At 41.6% G+C, this 12543-nt stretch overlaps 1 long non-coding RNA gene across 1 annotated transcript; it reads right to left on the reverse strand.

The window, feature by feature from the left end:
* Positions 1–301: 301 nt before the first annotated feature.
* Positions 302–8989, reverse strand: LOC119372257 (uncharacterized). The gene is made up of 3 exons (XR_005179492.2): positions 7581–8989; positions 965–3784; positions 302–489 (listed from the first exon to the last, which is right to left on the reverse strand). It is a non-coding gene; the product is annotated as an uncharacterized LOC119372257 (long non-coding RNA).
* Between the last annotated feature and the right edge of the window lie 3554 nt (positions 8990–12543).

The following is a 12543-nucleotide window of genomic DNA, read 5'->3' on the forward strand; positions in this document are numbered from 1 at the left end:
GCCGTGACGTTGCATGTTTTGACGGCGCTTACTAGGGACTACGTAGTTCCCAATCGGTAAAAATTAGGTACATTATCCTCTGAGGGGGCCGTAGACTTAACATACCAAGTTTGGAGTAATTTTGTTGAGCCAGTGGTGCCAAAATACGATAAATACACTCTGAAATCTGTGACGTCACACTGGGAGATTTCGGCGCGAAATTTAAAAATGAGACTTTGAACTTGATTTTCTCTTCTATTATTAAACCTATGATGGCGAAATTAACGACATTAGAGTTCTCCAAGAACAATTTATCAATATAAACTGATTCATTGTTTCTCTTTAGTGTGCCTTTAACATTCGCCAAGCTACACCGAATACACCAATGTGCGAGTGCTCATTGCTACATTACTGCATCGATTAATACGTACCAGCTACGTGTTTTTGGTATATAACATACGTTATGTGAACTTCAGCAAGGCAGTCGTATCTTCCCTTGATGTGGTTTATCTGATTCCTATGAGTTGTGGAAAAGTTTATATAGGTCAGACTGGACAATGTTTCAACGATCGCGCGCGTCAGCAATGCAATAATGTAAAAAATGGATATGGCAGTCATTTAGTTGACCATTGTAAGAAGTGCGCATGTGTTCCCATGTTTGAAAAAACGAAATTTATAGGAAACGGAAAATCTAAGAAGGAAAGGGAAATTTTAGAGGCCTTTTGGATCCATAACGAAGGTGATAAGTGTATCAGTTCGCCCTCTCTTCTACTCTCGGAGGGAGAAATAAACTTCTTAAAAGAAAGATTGAGAGTGTGATTAGCGAGTGTCTGTTGTGCGCATGTTCATTCTGAGAATGTATAAAAGGCTGGTTTTTCTTGAAATAAACATTCAGTTACAGCGCTTGTCCCGTGGTCTTCGTTCCTTTGTCGTCCTTGTTTCATTCGCGCTGTTACTTTATTTGTTCCCTTGCACATATTGCTACCACAGTGTTTCATGCAGCTCTAACAGAAGAAATGCACATATGCTCAAACTTATAGGAACCATGGACTTGTCCAAATCAGAATAGTGGATTAGTACAAGGAGCTGCATGCAAAAAAAAAATAAAAAATGCAAGGCTGGATGACAGGCTATGGTTATGTTCAGTTGCAGATGAGTAGACATTGTGCTTGTGCACCATGCACAGTTTTAGTAAAGCACAACTAACAAATTTGGACTACCATAAACTTTTTCCTTTCCTTGTTAATTTTGTCTTTCCGGGCCTTTTTATTATCTCTAACTGGTATCTCAATCAACACAGCCAAAACAGGCCTAATATCGTTCAGTCAAACGGTAAGAACATGGGGATGTCAGTAACGAAAGAATGCTTGGAACATGGACAATTGAAATGCTTTTGCCTAGTGGATCAATCAAAGGAATTTTCATTTCTCCACGAGAAACATGGGGGCGATGGGAAAAAAAAAGCCGCAAAAGCTGCAGACAAGGATCCGGCCCACACCAGAGTTCAGCAGCACATGAGCACGCCACAAAATGTAATTGTGAAGGAAATAAAGCATATCTAGGTGTGGGCACTCTCACATCATGATGATGCTCTCTCGTCAACAGTTACTGATGGCGCTGTTCCTTACATGTAGTGTTCCCTAAAGTTTTGTTGCAATTTCCCCTAGTTCATAATTAAGTTCTCGTTACTATGAACAGAGTGTGCCTGAACAAGGGAACGTCATACCCAGTTTTCAAGAATCCCCTGGCAGCTAGACTTTAAATGAGTGAGACACTGCCGCTCCTGATAAAAAATTACTTGGCACGACACAAGTACATACAGAAAGAGACAGCACGCAAAACAGGTTCCTGGGTTCTATGAAATACAGATTTTCATTGATCACATAGGAACACCTACTGGCAGCATGATAAGTGGCTGCTTCCAATGATTTAAGAGTTGTAGTTCTTTTTACAAAGACACCAAAGCATTAAAAATTAAAAAAGCAGAGTAAGGGAGAGAAGAAAGTCCTTCAGAAAAGAACCTCGCCACGCGACATCTTGTTCCTCAAAAATAAAAAAAACTCTGCAGGAGACATAAGCTTAAAGTAAAAGGCTAGCCTAAAATGGCAGATTTAGTTTTTTTTTAATGTTTGGAGCTTCCAAAAAACCTGCCAACCTAGACTTCTTCACTATGCCAGATGGAAACCCACTTTCCATTACATGGTCGTTAGCATAATTAATCTGCAATTTTCAGTGCATGGATTATGTAAAATACATAAGCATAATATGGCTGCAAATAAATGCTTCATAAATAGTAAGCTATTTGCTGTCTGGACTAGATGGTTGTTATCATAGGTTATGATAATTAAACAAGTATTAATTGTCTCTGAATAATGTTCCATAGTGCTGATGCAACAAAATAAAACAAGAGATGCGTGCAACAAGCATGATATTTTGCTGGTATAGGTGCAACTTACCATGCAGTTTCAGTTAATATGCAACGATAACCTGCCACTGATATCATACACTGACAATCACATGCCATCAATGGGAATAACTTGCTGCCCATAACAAGACTAGCCTAGTGACTTGAAACAAATTGCAAGTGTGTTAAGTGGAACGTCAAATAGGTGGCACCACTGAAAATCTACAGTACCCTGCCAACACAACTGACTAGTGGCTGCAAACTTTACAAATTCACGTACACTGTTGATGCCTGGCATCTGGCAACAGCCTCTATACATCATAGTGGCCTCTTAGTTTCGCTCAAAATGAGGTTTCGATCTCACAATAGTTAATGTACAGTTGAGAGCATAATTTTGTAGGCCACAGGTTCACAGTATAGCAAGTAAAAAGACATAATGTAATCTGAAACAAAAGCACACAGGTGATATATTATTTCTGTCCAGGTAAGTGAATGAACTTGTGAAGTTCTTTGGGTAGTAGAACTTGGAGAAGGTGGGAAGGGGCTGGGGCATCACTGATGCGACCACAGCAAAATACGTCTGGAGAATCTCTTTCTGGTTATTAAAGCGTTTCGCAAGGCTCACAAAACTGGCAACAATGTAGACACCAACTTGCCAGAGAGATTGCGGAGCTATGCAGTATCACTCACACCAACAAGAAGAACTGTACTTTACAGTCACACTTTTGAGAGCTCTCTTCAACGAGAGATTCTCTCTTGCAGAAACTGCCAAAAATCTTGGGTGCTGCTACAAGTGAAGCACATGAAGTGATGCTCCGCCTTGGTCGTCCTTGCCCTGCTTGTGCACCTGCAACCTGTGACGCACCATCGCAGACTTCTGCGTAAACTGACGCAGGCAGATGTTGCACCTGAACGGTCTCTCTCCCGTGTGCGTGCGCATGTGGTCGATCAGGTGAACGCTTTTGGAAAATGCTTTCGCGCAGACGGTGCAGCTGAAACATCTCTGGTTATAGTGCTTCGAAAAGTGTGGCGTTAAACGGAACTTGCTGGTAGCCGAGAGTGGGCACGCATCACGGCGCCACCGCCGCTTGTCGTATCTATTTCGCGGCTGTTGCTGGTCTGTGCAAGGCATGGAGCTGTCTGGTGGCCTCGTAACTGCATCCTTGTTGCTGTTTCTCTCGACCGTTGTGCCTTGCAGCTCAAGTGGTGTGCTCAAACTGGGAGCTGTCACGTCATACATCTGGTGGGCAAGATCCCCATAGAGCCCATCATCCTTTGTCTTATGACTTGCTTCGTACAGAGCTGCATTGCATGTGGCCGCTGCTTGAAGGCTTGTTCCGTAAAGGTCTGTACCGTGGACAGCGTTTCCCACTCGAAGACTTGCCACACTTGAAAATGACCCTGACAAGAAAAAGAACATTCAGTCAAGGGCTGCCAGGCAATTTCTTTCGGCTTGATTGCAAAAGTAGATGCACACACGATAAGAACAGCTAAACAGAAAGGCCAAGTTGGTTACGTTACAATCTGACACAGTTAAATAAGCCTGTAACTTTGGAATGTCGAACACAATGACACCTATTGTGACAGTACACATCCTGTACCTTTTGTGAGATGTCCCAAAAGTTAATGCATTAAGTCAGCAAAAAAAATCAGTTTCGCTGCAAGGGCGAAGCAATGAATGCAGTAGCAACAAATTGGAATGTTATACGAAGTAAGCCAATACCTTTGGATCCGATCTCGTGTTACTTTACAAAATGCTGGTGTAAGGAAATATGGCCATTCCAGGGGAAAAAGTGGGTTTTGTGCCGTGTGTCGTCTTGATGTAAGCGTGACGTAAGCGGTGGTGAAAGCGTACCACATACAAGGATATACCAGCCATCTACTGATGTCTGTCGAGATAGCACATGCGCAAGCGCTCGTGGCCGTGCCCTTTTGATCAATGTCCTCAGGTGCTGCTTGAGCAACACAGCCACCCTCTCCCACCCCACTGATGCCCTTACATGCTCCTTCGCCTGACATAAGCTGGGCAGGCCGTTTTTTTTCTCTGCTTGAGGAGCCATCCATGGGAGACCTCATACACGGGGCAATGTTATCACTTGCGCCCTTCACGCTACGGAGATGGCCCGCTCGTTTCGCCTCTGCTTTAGCCGCGTTGGCCACCAGCACTCGCATGCTTTTATTGCTTGCACGTAGAACATGCGATTAGTGGGGCGATGTTATCGATTTGGACTTTATATGGAACAAGACAGCGATGGCAATGGCAAGAGCCCACCAAGAGCGCCCATATAATTGCTATTGCAATAAAAAGAGGAAGAGTGGTTCCACTTTACATCTCTCCACTGGAAAAGACCTGTTGGGATATAGCACAATAACCAGGTTGTTGCATGAAGGTAAGAGCATTTTATACGTGCACTTCTACTACAACCTTTTAGTCAGTCAAAACGGAGACTCGCAAGCTGAAGAAATGAAGGACCTAAATGAAGTTTCTTGTGAATTGACATTATGGTAGCTTGGAAATTCATCAAATGATGCAAAAGGCCCAAGGAGAGGATGCTCTAAATAGGAAAGAACTGTGTCCTACAGGATACAGGTTTTTGGGAAGGCCATGATGACTTTGAAGACTGAAATATCGATGACACCTTTGTACCTTGCAAGTGATGAAAAACGTAAATTGTGTGCACGACTGCAATAATGGTAGTGCAAGCACATGGTTTCAGACGTCCATTTACAGAATTTTAACTGAAAATTGTGAACTCGGAAACATAGGCACGAGCATAGTACTGCCAATTTCTTGAGCAATACATGTGAAAAGAATGTCGCACTTATTGCGAAACTTTAGATGACAGTGATGACTTCTTGAAAAAGATCGTCACCAGTGACAAAACTTACGTTTGCAAATATGACAGCATGCTGAATTCGCAGAGCAAGGAGTGAAAAAAGAAATATATACACGGGGGCTACATGGAGAAATACAGCCCTAATGGCATTCAGCCACTGTGGCTGGAAATCAAACCCAGTACCTCATGCTTAGCAGTGCAGTACCATAAGCATTAAGCCACCGTAGCTAGTAATCACGAGTTTGAATATCTCTTGGAAGAGTTGGTTCAGTATTGTGGCCACAAGAATATCAAACAAAGGACAAGAACGCAACGGTAAGCTTTGTCTATCTGTGCTCACTGTCTTCATAATGCGCCATATCATTGGACCAAACTGATGTGAGAAACCAAACTTGTGCAAACAAGTAGCATCCTTAGACATGCCATGCACATGGCAGGAAATGTCGTAAGGGTTCGCATGAAAGTGTGCAGAAAAACAAACCCTTGTGATAACGTTGGACTAATTTATCTACATGACTGTTAGTGGTTACTAAGGTGTCACACATTTCTTCTACACAAAATGAAAATAGGGGACTATATACGTGCATCATAATAGCATCATAACAGCTAATGTAAGGACATAGAGAAAAATCAGACACATGTGATAATAGTTGTTCATCTAGTATAATTAAGTGACTGTTGGCGCTTGTAATATAGTGAAAATCGTGGCTCAATATAAACCAGCTGCACGTGCTAAACTGGTAAGTTATGTTAACCAGAAAATGCATTTGATTCTAGAAAGACATTGTACGCACGAAATCCTTTGGTCACCATGATGATACATACAAAAAGACATTGATCACTTGCAGTACACCAAAGCATGGCAGGCAGTATTTTAGCAGCTGAACTAATTATGTAACACAGTGCATATATAGCTGAACAAACACTGGTATTCTGCTAGAGCTACTATAATTAATTAAACCTTGTTAGAATATAATTCTGTCTACCCATATTCAGTCCAACGCAATGGATTCACACAAACCTTCAACACTGTGTTGCTGACTTCAACATGAGAAAAACAAAACAGTCATTCACATTCGCTGCAGTCAAAGAATGTAACAATTCACGTAAGACATTAAATTATAGGTCCAAAACCACTCTCCTGGTGACACTGTACTAAGGTAACATGATCTCATAAGAACTTCCAGAACACAAAGGCACTGTCATATGCACCAAAAGAATCTTGGTTGATAATAAACAGCAAACAGTCAGGCATAAAAATGACGACACATTAAAATTCAGTAAATGCAAGTAAAATACCCAAAAATTCAGAAATGTTTAAGAAAGACATTAGAAGCATGTGCTAGCTTAATTCATGGGTTAAACTAATTGTTCTTATCAGAGGAACTGGAGTCAAAAGCTTTTCACACAGTACAGAGCTTCCTATTGTCACACAGATTGTATTCACATTCTGCAGTCACCTGAGAGCATTAATCAAGGAGTCCATGCATACCTTACACATTATGCAAGATACATATTGTACGCTGGCACATTGTTCCTTCTGGAGCACCCCAGATTCACCACCGAGAGGGGTTGTCCATAAATTCCAAAAATAAAATAAATAAAGCAACATAAAAAAGAAGCTGTTAATCATTGTATATAGACATCATATAGGAGCATAAGTTTACTGCAGAAAATGGCCAATTAACCACCTCGATGATTAATTAAATTGAACTAATTGGTGATAAGTGCACATGGAAACTACACAACTGAATCGAGTGGTTTGCCCTAGGGGAACATCGTAAATTGACATTTGGTGGGTACACAGTAGCTAAGTGTCCTACGTAAAACACGTCGAATAGTTAATCAAAATTAACTGAGAGCCTAATTAGACTGTAGAAAGCCCATAGCTAGGTTCCCAATAGAGTTAGGAAGACAGCGTCTATGGATGTTGGGATATCTCGCTCTGCTGACTAACGTGCACTTCGCACGACGCTCCAGTCTCTTCCGCATGGTGGCACTCACTCTGCATGCTCCTCTGCGCACTAAATGCTAGGGGCTAGCACCATTCAAAACACTTAAGTAAACATTAAGGTCTCCCGACATTTTCTTACAATGCTACAATCAAATGTGTGATTGATGGTGAACACCTGCCTTCCTGCACAGCTGTTTAATGTTCTAAGCACTGTGCCAATGTTACTCATTGAAACATACAGCACACAATTTATAGGCCGATTTCTCAAACTTTTTTCCTTATGACAGCTGGTACTTTCAGAATACACTGGCTTTTGAGAATGGGACATATTTTTCCTTGAACAAACAGAATGCTGAAGTAGGTGAAGTTCACCTATAACACTAATGCATTAAAGATGCGCACCTACTTTCACTAATGTGAGCCCTGTTCTCTGCAGAGGAGTTCGCTAAATCACAGGATCATCAGCTGACCATGGTTATTTCAGATCAGGGTTATGGACATCCTGGTTTTGCGGAACATGCGAGATGGACAGAACAAGGGCACACTGCTTTTGCGGCTCTTTGTAGAAGGCAGTGTCTTGTGGACCAGATGGGAGGGTACAGGCCCCCATTGAACTTTGATGGCTCCCCCTGAAAACAAAGCAAGAGATCAAACTTCAACTGCGAGTGAGAAGAATCGGGGCATTCGTTTTCTCAGAAGCAATCCCCATTAAACGAACAGATAATGAAACCAAGAGGAAAATTAAGTGTTTTTTAACGTAGGAATAATATATAGACATGAAATTAGAAAAGCTTGCTCACACGAGCCGAATTCACAACCTCCATACAGTAAGTTTCCTATAAAAATACCTAGAGGTGACTGAATCTGAATGCAAGGGAATCTATGTACATATCTGCCTTGAAGCGAGGAGGATGATGTTTAGGCAAATTCATCAGCAATGATGACTGCGATGCCCACTCAGCCACCCTACTTGCAGCTCCAATACGCACTAGTGCTGGAATTACCGCTAGTGGTTTCTGTGGGAAGCTATGCTCCATACAACACATAAGGCACTATTACTCTACATGCTGAGCTATGGTGCCGGCCTTCTACTCGATTATTTGTGCATCTGCACTAGATAAAAGGTTTCCTTTAAGTGAATCACTTAAAGAAAGTCTAGTTATTGAACATGGCAACCTTGAAAAGTTCAAATATAAAAGACACACCACAGATTACACCAACATTTCTCGGAAAAAATTCACTGCAGATTATCAAGCAACTTAAGCGAGAAGGTTATGAAAAAATATTAAAAATATATTGGGTTCCATGTCGAATGTCAGGCAAAAGTGAAGAAATATGTTTTTTCGCACATCACATTTTTCTCCTTCTTTCCCAGTGCCATCTCGTAGCTGCAACAATGCATAAGAAAAGACACACATGAGGTTGAATCAACTGTCTTCAGAGCACAATCACTCTTAAGGCATCCTACCTTTGCTTGAAGCTGGAACATTACTAACCAGCTATACTTTACCAAACATCACAGCAAAATCACCTTAGCATTGTGCCTGCAATTATTAATATTGATTTACAAGATAATGCGGGCCCATCTGGACCCAGGCAATACGGGTAATAGTGCAAAACAAAGAATAATATACAAGTATTCAGAAAACAATCAGAAGACACACCACAGATTAATGTTAATTGTGAAAGCAAAACATCAAAGATTAAACAGTTACGATGAGTCAGTACTGCTTAGTAATGGTAATGGTAGCGTGTTTCACTCACCTATAGTACGCAAGGTAAAGGGAAATTTGAAAGCTCTTGCTTGATAAAGAGCCTAACGCGGCGATGCCTGGTTGGTCATGTAGCTAATGGATGGACATATTGGACAAGGTGAAGTGGGAGCTTTTTATTTCTGAGAAGCCTTACAATTTTCTGTCAAACCAGTGTTGTCTGGAGTCTGCATGAGAGCTGTACATGAGTTCTGGGCACTTAGAAAAAAATTCATTTAAGCGCTTTAAGCAGAGGCATTATAAGTACGTCAACGCTGTGTTTAGCGTGAAGAGGTGAAGATTCCAGGTGATGCAAGCTTATTCCGCAGTAATCCCAATGATTGTGCGTAAAGTTTCGTTGAGAGGCTTTAGTTAAGAAATCTTGCAAAATGAGGCAGAATGTACTCTGAGACACGAGAGATGCACATTAGGCAATTATTTCACTCACGAGATAAAAACAGCACAAATAAGGAAACGACTGTAGAAAGCATTTTGAATTTACTACTGCAGATGAAAAAACAAAGCCACGCATATGAAGCGCATGGTGACCCTAGAGAATGCAGTTCATTTTGTCAGCTGTCAGTGTTGCCAGATTTACAGTTCAACAACAAGATAATCACTGCTACATCAAACAAGCTAAAGTACTGCCATCTGCCTGTCGGAGATATACATTTAAGCATGCGATGTGTAATTCAAGCTCAAAAATATTGCCCCTTTAAGCCAGCAAGCAAGGCGAGCCAGCTCTCGCATATAGGATTACTACGTCACATCCTGCAGCTAATGCGTCGCAAGCCCAACGTCAAGGCTCCTGCTGAAGTCGGTAGAGCCATTCTACTTTATGTGTGCAAACTAAAAGCCTAACAGCATGTGAAGAGTCAAAAGGTTCTACGCGAGTTATTGTGGTTATCCCAACTAAATTACCTGAAAATTCCAGCCTCCCATGTGAAGCACCTGAGCTAAAAATTTACATATGAGTTACCTTTTCTTGAGGCCAATGTAGTGTGCCATGCCGTCACCAATATCCACATGGCGCATCAGGTACAATGATTATGATGTAGCAGGATTAGTGCACCTTTAGAAGGTACAAGCACTCTGTAGGCTTGATCCTGGTCAATGTCTCCAACTAAACCATGAACACAGCTTTCAAAGCATTAACCCTGACAATGCTGAATTGGCCAAATGCAAAAGTAGGAAGCCTGACACAGAGCCTTGCATTCACAACAACTTGCTTATATTTTATATCCAGCAATACCTTAGGTGAAGTTCGCCACTACCAGGCACATCTTAAAGCTTGCAAGAAGCATAAACCCGTCCTCTTGCCCCGATTTAGAAGGCACTCAAATGATCTAGGCACAGCCTTGTCACCGCTTTCTCCAGGCAGTTGCATGTGTTATCCATGAAGAAAATTATTCTCTATTGTTGCATCCTACTTCTGCTACAACCAAGCACAGAGATTAGGTGACAGAGATTTTGTTTGATTTTCTACTGTTTAGCTTGCCTTTACTTTTGTACAGAACCTTGTACAGTTCTGCAGGAATATCACGATGTTGGAGCACACCTATGCTCCTGAATTTAAATGACTTTGTACAAACGAAGCTCACTTAAATAGAAATGTCAGATAAATGACACAACGGAATCATCTTTGGTTGGCTGCCTGTAAGCACAATGCAAACGTAACAAGGTTTAACAAGCTTCATCTATAGCAAACTCTGGCTAAACGGGACATGATACAAAACTTCCAGCTATTTACCTCTTGTACAAAGCGAGACAAATACATCAAAAAGTGATGCCATGGATAGTAAATGCATCAACATCTATGGGAACGTTAATGCAAATGAAAGATATTGAAGCCATCACGAGGACTTTAGTATGGAGTAATAACAATCCCCGAGGAAAAGGCGAGCACTGTGAAGTACCATGCGGCATTTAGCATTTGTGATGCGACAGCTGCTTTGTTCACAATGACAGCAATAGAAGACCCAAGATTACGCCCTTATTGCGAGCTGAAGTCGAAAATATGACCAATGATGTTTGTGGTGAACACTACGTGATTTTCTAGACTAAGATATTGCTGTTCCAGCGTAGTTTACTCTTTCAGATGTCAAGAGATGCACCGCACTGTTTTTAAAGTGATTGAGAAAAGAAAGAAGCAAGGTACTATAAATCCTTTTCCACCGCAGCAATATCAAACAATTGTTATAGCTTCTCAATAAAGGCATCTGTTGGTGACTGTGTTCTTAGGTTCAAATAATAGTTCAGATAGACAGAGCAAATTTTTCTCTACGTTTAAATTCTGCTTCAAGAAGTACTGACACAAAACTTTCACATCTTTCATTTGCTCAAGAACACAGTGATGAATTATCTGGATGCAGTATTTGGATGGCAATTTGCATGTGTTCCAAATCGATGAAGTGCATCTTGCAAACTTGTTATATTTAAAGTTTGCATATACATATTTTCATTACACTAAGGACATACCGCTGCTGCACGTCACAATACCATCGCTCTAAATAACAGAGTGTTTAAAAAAACTGGGAATGCATCCCAATCAGTACCTATCTGACTCTGAGTCAGTAATTTCTCAAGGATCAGTTCTGGGCATCCTGTTCTTCATAATCATCAGCCTATCCACAACAAGATCAGTGCTGGGCAGTATCGAAGATACATGTATCTTCGATACTATCTTAGATACTCTTTGGGTATCTTGTATCTGTATCGCGATACGTCTTGCAAGACGTGTATCAGTATCTGTATTTCCGATACATTGAAGAATGTATCGTGTATCTTAATATACAAGATACTGCGATAGCAACTCTGTGGTGCGAAACAATAAACGTTCGTTGAACTCCGCTTCTCAAGCGGATACTGCTCCCACTAAGGCAGCAGAATTAAACTAAGGAAAATGACATTATTTTATCTTTCCACCAGAGTTTTCCAGCGAGTGCAAGTCATGACCTTTGAGCGTCCCTATTGAGGGAGCAGAGTCACGTGGAGGCGCTAGCGTCGTCTCGATAAACGCACGAACGTCTACGCCCAGACGACATTTTGTTTTCACGGCTTCTTTTTTTTTAGTTGTTTCGGTGCTATGGCACTTGGCTCTTAGCTACTACACTTTGCCGCGTACTCCAATGCGGGCGGTGTCTTGCACAAATTCTGATGCTGCTGTAGTATCGCTATCGAAGTTTCTCTTGCGTTGTGCGTCGTTACGAAGTCTGAAGAATCCAAGAAATGGGGTTGCTTTGCGTCTCGTGGCTTTCACACATCGGCGATTTGGAGGACTTCGTCGATGCAAGTTTGACTTACATGCAATGAGATGGTATTATTGAGAATTAACAGACAATAATGCCAAGGAAAGTATAGCGGGGTTATTCGCAGTAATTAGAATATAAATGTGAAGAAAGTAAAGTGGACGAAAAGATAACTTGCCACTGGCAGGGACCGAACCTGCGACCTTCGTACAACGTGTCCGATGCTCTACCACTGAGGTACGGTCGCGGTCATCCTCTTGTCCACTTTATGGGGTATATATGTGAATTTCAACCTGGGAGCGTTAATCAGCGCCGATCGCAGCCGATCGCATTCGAAGGTCGCAGGTTCGGTCCCTGCCGGCGGCAAGTT

This window comes from Rhipicephalus sanguineus, chromosome 10 (assembly GCF_013339695.2).
Source record: "Rhipicephalus sanguineus isolate Rsan-2018 chromosome 10, BIME_Rsan_1.4, whole genome shotgun sequence".
Taxonomy (NCBI): domain Eukaryota; kingdom Metazoa; phylum Arthropoda; class Arachnida; order Ixodida; family Ixodidae; genus Rhipicephalus; species Rhipicephalus sanguineus.